Genomic DNA, 9,177 nt, shown 5'->3' with positions numbered 1-9,177 from the left:
CAGTGCGTTTCTCACTGTTACATGCATTTGAATGGGGAACTCGACCGAAACAAAGTATAGGTTTTCATTATGTGAATAACTTGAAAATCTTAGCTCAAACAGCTGCAAAACCTGTTTTCCCAGCACGGGGACCTTGAGTTCTATAATATAAGGCCATAAACATGTTTGTCTGAGTCTTCTATCAAAAGTTACAGCTATTTCTATGAAGTTGTACAAAAACGCTTTCTTTCGCCAAGACAGTGCGTTTCTCACTGTTACATGCATTTGAATGGGGAACTCGACCGAAACAAAGTATAGGTTTTCATTATGTGAATAACTTGGAAATCTTAGCTCAAACAGCTGCAAAACCTGTTTTCCCAGCACGGGAACCTTGAGTTCTATAAGATAAAGCCATAAACATGTGTATCCGAGTCTTCTATCAAAAGTTACAGCTATTTCTATGAAGTTGTACAAAAACGCTTTCTTTCGCCAAGACAGTGCGTTTCTCACTGTTACATGCATTTGAATGGGGAACTCGACCGAAACAAAGTACAAGTTTTCATTATGTGAATAACTTGGAAATCTTAGCTCAAACAGCTGCAAAACCTGTTTTCCCAGCACGGGAACCTTGAGTTCTATAAGATAAAGCCATAAACATGTTTGTCTGAGTCTTCTATCAAAAGTTACAGCTATTTCTATGAAGTTGTACAAAAACGCTTTCTTTCGCCAAGACAGTGCGTTTCTCACTGTTACATGCATTTGAATGGGGAACTCGACCGAAACAAAGTATAGGTTTTCATTATGTGAATAACTTGGAAATCTTAGCTCAAACAGCTGCAAAACCTGTTTTCCCAGCACGGGAACCTTGAGTTCTATAAGATAAAGCCATAAACATGTGTATCCGAGTCTTCTATCAAAAGTTACAGCTATTTCTATGAAGTTGTACAAAAACGCTTTCTTTCGCCAAGACAGTGCGTTTCTCACTGTTACATGCATTTGAATGGGGAACTCGACCGAAACAAAGTATAGGTTTTCATTATGTGAATAACTTGAAAATCTTAGCTCAAACAGCTGCAAAACCTGTTTTCCCAGCACGGGGACCTTGAGTTCTATAATATAAGGCCATAAACATGTTTGTCTGAGTCTTCTATCAAAAGTTACAGCTATTTCTATGAAGTTGTACAAAAACGCTTTCTTTCGCCAAGACAGTGCGTTTCTCACTGTTACATGCATTTGAATGGGGAACTCGACCGAAACAAAGTATAGGTTTTCATTATGTGAATAACTTGGAAATCTTAGCTCAAACAGCTGCAAAACCTGTTTTCCCAGCACGGGGACCTTGAGTTCTATAATATAAGGCCATAAACATGGTTGTCTGAGTCTTCTATCAAAAGTTACAGCTATTTCTATGAAGTTGTACAAAAACGCTTTCTTTCGCCAAGACAGTGCGTTTCTCACTGTTACATGCATTTGAATGGGGAACTCGACCGAAACAAAGTATAGGTTTTCATTATGTGAATAACTTGGAAATCTTAGCTCAAACAGCTGCAAAACCTGTTTTCCCAGCACGGGAACCTTGAGTTCTATAAGATAAAGCCATAAACATGTGTATCCGAGTCTTCTATCAAAAGTTACAGCTATTTCTATGAAGTTGTACAAAAACGCTTTCTTTCGCCAAGACAGTGCGTTTCTCACTGTTACATGCATTTGAATGGGGAACTCGACCGAAACAAAGTATAGGTTTTCATTATGTGAATAACTTGGAAATCTTAGCTCAAACAGCTGCAAAACCTGTTTTCCCAGCACGGGAACCTTGAGTTCTATAAGATAAAGCCATAAACATGTGTATCCGAGTCTTCTATCAAAAGTTACAGCTATTTCTATGAAGTTGTACAAAAACGCTTTCTTTCGCCAAGACAGTGCGTTTCTCACTGTTACATGCATTTGAATGGGGAACTCGACCGAAACAAAGTATAGGTTTTCATTATGTGAATAACTTGAAAATCTTAGCTCAAACAGCTGCAAAACCTGTTTTCCCAGCACGGGGACCTTGAGTTCTATAATATAAGGCCATAAACATGTTTGTCTGAGTCTTCTATCAAAAGTTACAGCTATTTCTATGAAGTTGTACAAAAACGCTTTCTTTCGCCAAGACAGTGCGTTTCTCACTGTTACATGCATTTGAATGGGGAACTCGACCGAAACAAAGTATAGGTTTTCATTATGTGAATAACTTGGAAATCTTAGCTCAAACAGCTGCAAAACCTGTTTTCCCAGCACGGGAACCTTGAGTTCTATAAGATAAAGCCATAAACATGTGTATCCGAGTCTTCTATCAAAAGTTACAGCTATTTCTATGAAGTTGTACAAAAACGCTTTCTTTCGCCAAGACAGTGCGTTTCTCACTGTTACATGCATTTGAATGGGGAACTCGACCGAAACAAAGTATAGGTTTTCATTATGTGAATAACTTGGAAATCTTAGCTCAAACAGCTGCAAAACCTGTTTTCCCAGCACGGGAACCTTGAGTTCTATAAGATAAAGCCATAAACATGTGTATCCGAGTCTTCTATCAAAAGTTACAGCTATTTCTATGAAGTTGTACAAAAACGCTTTCTTTCGCCAAGACAGTGCGTTTCTCACTGTTACATGCATTTGAATGGGGAACTCGACCGAAACAAAGTACAAGTTTTCATTATGTGAATAACTTGGAAATCTTAGCTCAAACAGCTGCAAAACCTGTTTTCCCAGCACGGAGACCTTGAGTTCTATAATATAAGGCCATAAACATGTTTGTCTGAGTCTTCTATCAAAAGTTACAGCTATTTCTATGAAGTTGTACAAAAACGCTTTCTTTCGCCAAGACAGTGCGTTTCTCACTGTTACATGCATTTGAATGGGGAACTCGACCGAAACAAAGTATAGGTTTTCATTATGTGAATAACTTGAAAATCTTAGCTCAAACAGCTGCAAAACCTGTTTTCCCAGCACGGGGACCTTGAGTTCTATAATATAAGGCCATAAACATGTTTGTCTGAGTCTTCTATCAAAAGTTACAGCTATTTCTATGAAGTTGTACAAAAACGCTTTCTTTCGCCAAGACAGTGCGTTTCTCACTGTTACATGCATTTGAATGGGGAACTCGACCGAAACAAAGTATAGGTTTTCATTATGTGAATAACTTGGAAATCTTAGCTCAAACAGCTGCAAAACCTGTTTTCCCAGCACGGGAACCTTGAGTTCTATAAGATAAAGCCATAAACATGTGTATCCGAGTCTTCTATCAAAAGTTACAGCTATTTCTATGAAGTTGTACAAAAAACGCTTTCTTTCGCCAAGACAGTGCGTTTCTCACTGTTACATGCATTTGAATGGGGAACTCGACCGAAACAAAGTACAAGTTTTCATTATGTGAATAACTTGGAAATCTTAGCTCAAACAGCTGCAAAACCTGTTTTCCCAGCACAGAGACCTTGAGTTCTATAATATAAGGCCATAAACATGTTTGTCTGAGTCTTCTATCAAAAGTTACAGCTATTTCTATGAAGTTGTACAAAAAACGCTTTCTTTCGCCAAGACAGTGCGTTTCTCACTGTTACATGCATTTGAATGGGGAACTCGACCGAAACAAAGTATAGGTTTTCATTATGTGAATAACTTGAAAATCTTAGCTCAAACAGCTGCAAAACCTGTTTTCCCAGCACGGGGACCTTGAGTTCTATAATATAAGGCCATAAACATGTTTGTCTGAGTCTTCTATCAAAAGTTACAGCTATTTCTATGAAGTTGTACAAAAACGCTTTCTTTCGCCAAGACAGTGCGTTTTCTCACTGTTACATGCATTTGAATGGGGAACTCGACCGAAACAAAGTACAAGTTTTCATTATGTGAATAACTTGGAAATCTTAGCTCAAACAGCTGCAAAACCTGTTTTCCCAGCACAGAGACCTTGAGTTCTATAATATAAGGCCATAAACATGTTTGTCTGAGTCTTCTATCAAAAGTTACAGCTATTTCTATGAAGTTGTACAAAAACGCTTTCTTTCGCCAAGACAGTGCGTTTCTCACTGTTACATGCATTTGAATGGGGAACTCGACCGAAACAAAGTATAGGTTTTCATTATGTGAATAACTTGAAAATCTTAGCTCAAACAGCTGCAAAACCTGTTTTCCCAGCACGGGGACCTTGAGTTCTATAATATAAGGCCATAAACATGTTTGTCTGAGTCTTCTATCAAAAGTTACAGCTATTTCTATGAAGTTGTACAAAAACGCTTTCTTTCGCCAAGACAGTGCGTTTCTCACTGTTACATGCATTTGAATGGGGAACTCGACCGAAACAAAGTATAGGTTTTCATTATGTGAATAACTTGGAAATCTTAGCTCAAACAGCTGCAAAACCTGTTTTCCCAGCACGGGAACCTTGAGTTCTATAAGATAAAGCCATAAACATGTGTATCCGAGTCTTCTATCAAAAGTTACAGCTATTTCTATGAAGTTGTACAAAAACGCTTTCTTTCGCCAAGACAGTGCGTTTCTCACTGTTACATGCATTTGAATGGGGAACTCGACCGAAACAAAGTACAAGTTTTCATTATGTGAATAACTTGGAAATCTTAGCTCAAACAGCTGCAAAACCTGTTTTCCCGGCACGGAGACCTTGAGTTCTATAATATAAGGCCATAAACATGTTTGTCTGAGTCTTCTATCAAAAGTTACAGCTATTTCTATGAAGTTGTACAAAAACGCTTTCTTTCGCCAAGACAGTGCGTTTCTCACTGTTACATGCATTTGAATGGGGAACTCGACCGAAACAAAGTATAGGTTTTTCATTTATGTGAATAACTTGAAAATCTTAGCTCAAACAGCTGCAAAACCTGTTTTCCCAGCACGGGGACCTTGAGTTCTATAATATAAGGGCCAGAAACATGTTTGTCTGAGTCTTCTATCAAAAGTTACAGCTATTTCTATGAAGTTGTACAAAAAACGCTTTCTTTCGCCAAGACAGTGCGTTTCTCACTGTTACATGCATTTGAATGGGGAACTCGACCGAAACAAAGTATAGGTTTCATTATGTGAATAACTTGAAAATCTTAGCTCAAACAGCTGCAAAACCTGTTTTCCCAGCACGGGGACCTTGAGTTCTATAATATAAGGCCATAAACATGTTTGTCTGAGTCTTCTATCAAAAGTTACAGCTATTTCTATGAAGTTGTACAAAAACGCTTTCTTTCGCCAAGACAGTGCGTTTCTCACTGTTACATGCATTTGAATGGGGAACTCGACCGAAACCAAAGTATAGGTTTTCATTATGTGAATAACTTGGAAATCTTAGCTCAAACAGCTGCAAAACCTGTTTTCCCAGCACGGGAACCTTTGAGTTCTATAAGATAAAGCCATAAACATGTGTATCCGAGTCTTCTATCAAAAGTTACAGCTATTTCTATGAAGTTGTACAAAAACGCTTTCTTTCGCCAAGACAGTGCGTTTCTCACTGTTACATGCATTTGAATGGGGAACTCGACCGAAACAAAGTACAAGTTTTCATTATGTGAATAACTTGGAAATCTTAGCTCAAACAGCTGCAAAACCTGTTTTCCCAGCACAGAGACCTTGAGTTCTATAATATAAGGCCATAAACATGTTTGTCTGAGTCTTCTATCAAAAGTTACAGCTATTTCTATGAAGTTGTACAAAAACGCTTTCTTTCGCCAAGACAGAGCGTTTCTCACTGTTACATGCATTTGAATGGGGAACTCGACCGAAACAAAGTATAGGTTTTCATTATGTGAATAACTTGGAAATCTTAGCTCAAACAGCTGCAAAACCTGTTTTCCCAGCACGGGACCTTGAGTTCTATAAGATAAAGCCATAAACATGTGTATCCGAGTCTTCTATCAAAAGTTACAGCTATTTCTATGAAGTTGTACAAAAACGCTTTCTTTCGCCAAGACAGTGCGTTTCTCACTGTTACATGCATTTGAATGGGGAACTCGACCGAAACAAAGTATAGGTTTTCATTATGTGAATAACTTGGAAATCTTAGCTCAAACAGCTGCAAAACCTGTTTTCCAGCACGGGAACCTTGAGTTCTATAAGATAAAGCCATAAACATGTGTATCCGAGTCTTCTATCAAAAGTTACAGCTATTTCTATGAAGTTTGTACAAAAATGCTTTCTTTCGCCAAGACAGTGCGTTTCTCACTGTTACATGCATTTGAATGGGGAACTCGACCGAAACAAAGTATAGGTTTTCATTATGTGAATAACTTGGAAATCTTAGCTCAAACAGCTGCAAAACCTGTTTTCCCAGCACGGGAACCTTGAGTTCTATAAGATAAAGCCATAAACATGTGTATCCGAGTCTTCTATCAAAAGTTACAGCTATTTCTATGAAGTTGTACAAAAACGCTTTCTTTCGCCAAGACAGTGCGTTTCTCACTGTTACATGCATTTGAATGGGGAACTCGACCGAAACAAAGTACAAGTTTTCATTATGTGAATAACTTGGAAATCTTAGCTCAAACAGCTGCAAAACCTGTTTTCCCAGCACAGAGACCTTGAGTTCTATAATATAAGGCCATAAACATGTTTGTCTGAGTCTTCTATCAAAAGTTACAGCTATTTCTATGAAGTTGTACAAAAACGCTTTCTTCGCCAAGACAGTGCGTTCTCACTGTTACATGCATTTGAATGGGGAACTCGACCGAAACAAAGTATAGGTTTTCATTATGTGAATAACTTGGAAATCTTAGCTCAAACAGCTGCAAAACCTGTTTTCCCAGCACGGGAACCTTGAGTTCTATAAGATAAAGCCATAAACATGTGTATCCGAGTCTTCTATCAAAAGTTACAGCTATTTCTATGAAGTTGTACAAAAACGCTTTCTTTCGCCAAGACAGTGCGTTTCTCACTGTTACATGCATTTGAATGGGGAACTCGACCGAAACAAAGTATAGGTTTTCATTATGTGAATAACTTGGAAATCTTAGCTCAAACAGCTGCAAAACCTGTTTTCCCAGCACGGGAACCTTGAGTTCTATAATATAAGGCCATAAACATGTTTGTCTGAGTCTTCTATCAAAAGTTACAGCTATTTCTATGAAGTTGTACAAAAACGCTTTCTTTCGCCAAGACAGTGCGTTTCTCACTGTTACATGCATTTGAATGGGGAACTCGACCGAAACAAAGTATAGGTTTTCATTATGTGAATAACTTGAAAATCTTAGCTCAAACAGCTGCAAAACCTGTTTTCCCAGCACGGGGACCTTGAGTTCTATAATATAAGGCCATAAACATGTTTGTCTGAGTCTTCTATCAAAAGTTACAGCTATTTCTATGAAGTTGTACAAAAACGCTTTCTTTCGCCAAGACAGTGCGTTTCTCACTGTTACATGCATTTGAATGGGGAACTCGACCGAAACAAAGTATAGGTTTTCATTATGTGAATAACTTGGAAATCTTAGCTCAAACAGCTGCAAAACCTGTTTTTCCAGCACGGGAACCTTGAGTTCTATAAGATAAAGCCATAAACATGTGTAGTCCGAGTCTTCTATCAAAAGTTACAGCTATTTTCTATGAAGTTTGTACAAAAACGCTTTCTTTCGCCAAGACAGTGCGTTTCTCACTGTTACATGCATTTGAATGGGGAACTCGACCGAAACAAAGTACAAGTTTTCATTATGTGAATAACTTGGAAATCTTAGCTCAAACAGCTGCAAAACCTGTTTTCCCAGCACGGGAACCTTGAGTTCTATAAGATAAAGCCATAAACATGTTGTCTGAGTCTTCTATCAAAAGTTACAGCTATTTCTATGAATTGTACAAAAACGCTTTCTTTCGCCAAGACAGTGCGTTTCTCACTGTTACATGCATTTGAATGGGGAACTCGACCGAAACAAAGTATAGGTTTTCATTATGTGAATAACTTGGAAATCTTAGCTCAAACAGCTGCAAAACCTGTTTTCCCAGCACGGGAACCTTGAGTTCTATAAGATAAAGCCATAAACATGTGTATCCGAGTCTTCTATCAAAAGTTACAGCTATTTCTATGAAGTTGTACAAAAACGCTTTCTTTCGCCAAGACAGTGCGTTTCTCACTGTTACATGCATTTGAATGGGGAACTCGACCGAAACAAAGTATAGGTTTTCATTATGTGAATAACTTGAAAATCTAGCTCAAACAGCTGCAAAACCTGTTTTCCCAGCACGGGGACCTTGAGTTCTATAATATAAGGCCATAAACATGTTTGTCTGAGTCTTCTATCAAAAGTTACAGCTATTTCTATGAAGTTGTACAAAAACGCTTTCTTTCGCCAAGACAGTGCGTTTCTCACTGTTACATGCATTTGAATGGGGAACTCGACCGAAACAAAGTATAGGTTTTCATTATGTGAATAACTTGGAAATCTAGCTCAAACAGCTGCAAAACCTGTTTTCCCAGCACGGGGACCTTGAGTTCTATAATATAAGGCCATAAACATGGTTGTCTGAGTCTTCTATCAAAAGTTACAGCTATTTCTATGAAGTTGTACAAAAACTCTTTCTTTCGCCAAGACAGTGCGTTTCTCACTGTTACATGCATTTGAATGGGGAACTCGACCGAAACAAAGTATAGGTTTTCATTATGTGAATAACTTGGAAATCTTAGCTCAAACAGCTGCAAAACCTGTTTTCCCAGCACGGAACCTTGAGTTCTATAAGATAAAGCCATAAACATGTGTATCCGAGTCTTCTATCAAAAGTTACAGCTATTTCTATGAAAGTTGTACAAAAACGCTTTCTTTCGCCAAGACAGTGCGTTCTCACTGTTACATGCATTTGAAATGGGGAACTCGACCGAAACAAAGTATAGGTTTTCATTATGTGAATAACTTGGAAATCTTAGCTCAAACAGCTGCAAAACCTGTTTTCCCAGCACGGGAACCTTGAGTTCTATAAGATAAAGCCATAAACATGTGTATCCGAGTCTTCTATCAAAAGTTACAGCTATTTCTATGAAGTTGTACAAAAACGCTTTCTTTCGCCAAGACAGTGCGTTTCTCACTGTTACATGCATTTGAATGGGGAACTCGACCGAAACAAAGTATAGGTTTTCATTATGTGAATAACTTGGAAATCTTAGCTCAAACAGCTGCAAAACCTGTTTTCCCAGCACGGGGACCTTGAGTTCTATAATATAAGGCCATAAACATGTTT

This window comes from Diplotaxodon limnothrissa, linkage group LG5, assembly GCF_057381915.1.
Source record: "Diplotaxodon limnothrissa isolate DT_005_m linkage group LG5, D_limnothrissa_male_GT1.1, whole genome shotgun sequence".
Taxonomy (NCBI): domain Eukaryota; kingdom Metazoa; phylum Chordata; class Actinopteri; order Cichliformes; family Cichlidae; genus Diplotaxodon; species Diplotaxodon limnothrissa.
This window is presented reverse-complemented; position numbering follows the sequence as displayed.